Raw genomic sequence first — 4,053 nt, 5'->3', positions numbered from 1 at the left:
AAAAAAAGAAATGGAATATTTATTGGAATTTTTAATTGTGAAATTTCCTTTTCATCTTTGTTCTTATAGTACAGAATTTGACACACGTCAACAACAGTGACATCAGTTTCTATTGGGTGGAAGATTTGGTAAATCTTAGGAAAATTCATTTGCATGTCCTATAATTTCTAAAGATGCTTAATTGTTGGCTCATTTGTTCAAAATCCGCAGCTCATTTCTAAACTAAATAAAAATAAATATGAAAAAAATATTTTGTTTTTTAAAATCTTTTGCATCAGTTTTCTCTCTTTTAATTGAATCGGTGAAGAAATAATGTAAGAGACTGCTTAATTAATCGCGGGCTCTCTCAATTAATTTGAATTGCAAGGTATAGGAATCTTTCATTCTGAAATTTCTAAATAATCTTTGTTCGACCTTTCCAAGTCATAGGAAAGTACTATGCATATTGCGGGTCATCGTTCCAAATTTGACTATTCCAAAGATTCATTATGTAACATTTTAACTGCCTCTAGCGCAAGAAAGCAGCTCTCGAGGTGTCACATCTCGGGAGTTTTTTTTTTATTAATATGATTGTGTTTACATAAAAAAAAAAATCACTTATATAAGAACAATACAGCTATGTAAATGAAGGGTCAACAAATATAGCAAGTACGATAATATTTAATATTGTTTCATAACTCAATAATCATGATGTTTTTCTCAATGTTGCCTTTGCAAATTGCTAGTGAGCATGTCAGTATTTTTATTCCTTTCACACAGCTCATGGCTATTTTCATAGTTATTAAGCTCAAGCTAGGGTCAATTTAGGATAAGATATGAGTCACGAGGGTTAACCTATGTTAACCCTAATTTATTTTTATAAAATAAGTAAAAACAAAGTTGTTTTGAAAAGGATTGTTTTTTAAAAAAAAAATCAATGTGTTTCTTGATTGGATTTCACTAGATCGGAGGTCAGCTTGAGTTTCTAGCTAGGTTACTCAGATCAGCCCAATTTGGGTTTTGTAACAGTGGTATTGAATCTACCCTATTTCTGTAGCTTTTCTACCTTCTCCTCAATTGTCACCCTCCTTATAACTAAGTCTTCGCACCAGAATTGTGTTGCAAGTCCTACTAAATATAAAATTACAAGAATCCATTTCTACTGCATCATTTTCTATCTCATCTCTATCTTTTACAATGAAAAAACAAACATTTCATAATATTGTGTTACAATCCATTATTTTGTAAGTTGTTTTCATGCTTTGCAAAGTTGATAGAATTAGAAAATAATATAAAATTATTTTTAGAAGTTTACATAATAGGTTCAAGTTTTTTGTTGTGCTGACTATTTGATATCATATTAGATTTTTATAATTGAATAATTATAAGTTTGAATTTTTATATTTTAATTTTAATTAATAAAATTAAAAATAAAATAGCTCAAATATACATAAGTTTTAGATTTAAAAATTTTTACTCGAAAAAATATATTAAAAAATAATGTAAAATTATTCTTATACCCTTACGGGCTGAAATATTTCTTTAAAAAACTACATCACTAGTGTTGCATCAGTCAAGAAATGTCACAACTTGTCGTGTTAATTAATTGCTTATATTACGTCCCCAGCATTATTACATGAAAGCCTCACTGACCACTAACCTGTTTATCGTGCTCATTGGGACGAATGGACAAAAGATGCATCATGAAGTTGGAAATTCAACAGCTAGTAAACTCCCTTGGCCCCAGATTGTGCCATGGGGTCTCAGGAAGTCATGTTCTCTTTGTTGTTTCTTTAGTCTAGTCGACGGAACGGGTCATAGCCAATCAAAAGTTCAGAATATCAGAAATCTGTTGCTTGTCTTTATTCTCCAATTTATATAGCCCATAAATTTGTCATAAATACCTGGTCGATAGTTAACGTGTTATTGTGGTTTTCTTTGCTTTCACTTTCATGAATTTGATTGCTTATGTCCGTTTGTAATCAACCTTTTATCGTGGTCGCATGGTCCGAAACAGCTTTTCTTTGCTTAATGAATCCGTCATGAATTGTCACAAACTGTCACGGTGTAAGATGTGGACTCTCTGTATAATTGCTTCGGGTTACTTCATGGTACGTTGACGTGATCATGCAATGAAAGCTTCACCAACCAATAAACTGTTATCATGCTCGTTAGGGTTGAATTTTCAAATGATGCATCATGAAGTTGGGATTTCTGTAGTTAGTATACTCACTTGGATTATTGGACATCGATTATGATAAGGTGTCTCAATATACAACTTGTTTCCCTGCAGTTACTTGTGGCTGATTTGTCAAGGCTTTGTAAACAATCTCAACTAGATTATTTTAAATTCCTGATAAGTACAAAATATACACATGTTTTAATTTATTTATTTTACACTAAGCTTTTTAATGTATTTTAAGCTTATTAAAAATTATTTTTATGAGTTAGACATCTTTAAGAGACTTTGTAAATTAATTGATACAAGATAAAAATTTCTATATTTTATGTTTTATACCTGGCTTCCTGTGATAGGTTTCTCACTGTATTATAATTTCAGAATATAAACATGTGTTGAGTTAAAATTAAAGTACATATATCAAGCTTCCCAAAAACATTTTATAGGAAAAAGTTCAAGTTGTTTGGAGCTCTAATCAGACCTACAAAATCAGGCTGAAATTCTGCTTACAGTAAGATTCTATGCTTTCACACTACAAATTCAAACAAGCATATCTTGAGTCTCAGACATCAAAATCATACAATTTAAAAACTTAAAATCATTTTGATTTCAGGACTACAACTTTCATTAAGGATACCAAGTTAAATAAAATCATTTTAAAGGCAGAAATCTAAATGCAATATGAAGGACGAGATTGGTTTCATGATCTGATGAGAAAACTAATGATGTCGAGTATCCTACTATGACTAAGAGTCTGACATAAAAATGATGGATTTTAGGATTCAAGAGAGGTGTAAATCAATCCTATAACATTTAATGAATAAAATAATACAGCTAGAATGGTCAGATATTATAAGAAACCAAGTCAAAAATAAAGTCTAAGTTGCAGCAAAGTCTATATTATAATAGAGTTGTGACAACAATAAAGTCTAATTTCAATAAAAATTCTGAGAGATTTAACTAACCTTAAAGATCGGATAAATAAGGAAGGAATTAAGCAGATATAAGGACTTCTAATTAGCCTAAGAATCCTGAAGAAATTCAGCAGTCAATAGAGAGAATAAATAGAGTAGAACACTACTGAAATAGGAGCTTTACAGCATTCTTTTCTTCTCTATTTTTGTCAATTTTCTAGCAGCTATGAGCTAAACTTTGAAATTTGATTCAAGAGGAATAGATTTCATCTTCATTATTAAGTTGTTAGAAGTAATGTTTTTATTGTAATTCTTTTATATTCAAGTAGTTATTTATCCTTATTTCATAATTATGTTATTGATTTTTGTTCAAGCTTATTGAATTGTTTTAAGATGGTATATATGTTCTTTCTAGATTCTTTGATTTTTATTCATGCTTATTGATTTCATTTGGTTTTTATAAGCACTACTAGAAAATTGATAAATACAAATGGAAATACTGATTGAATATTTTCGTCAGTACATGTCCAATGGATTTTATCGACGGAAATAGTCTCTTGGTATATACCAAAGGAATTACAGTAAGAAAAAAATAATTAAAACAAAGCAAAAAACAATGATGTGTCATTTTTACCAACGGAATTTATTCCATTGGTAAATTTCATTGGTAAAATCGTTGGTAAACTATGAACACTGATGGAAAATTTCATTGGTATTTTCTAAAGAGCTCTAAAACTATTCACTTCCCAATTGCACTGTTAATTTTTTATTTTTTACAGACAAAATCACCGACGAATTAAAAAGTCATTAGTGTTATTTAACAGTTTTCTAAAAAAATTATATTAAATTAAATATTATAGGCAGAATCACCAATGCATTGAAAAGTCGTTAGTGATATTTGGCGGGTTTTAAAAAAATTTATTAAATTAAAAATTATAATTAAATATTACAGACGGAATCACCGATGAAATAATTAAAAAT

The sequence above is a fragment of the Populus euphratica genome, unplaced genomic scaffold, assembly GCF_000495115.2.
Source record: "Populus euphratica unplaced genomic scaffold, PopEup_1.0 scaffold588.1, whole genome shotgun sequence".
In the NCBI taxonomy this organism is placed as follows: domain Eukaryota; kingdom Viridiplantae; phylum Streptophyta; class Magnoliopsida; order Malpighiales; family Salicaceae; genus Populus; species Populus euphratica.
Note: the sequence above shows the minus strand (reverse complement) of the source record.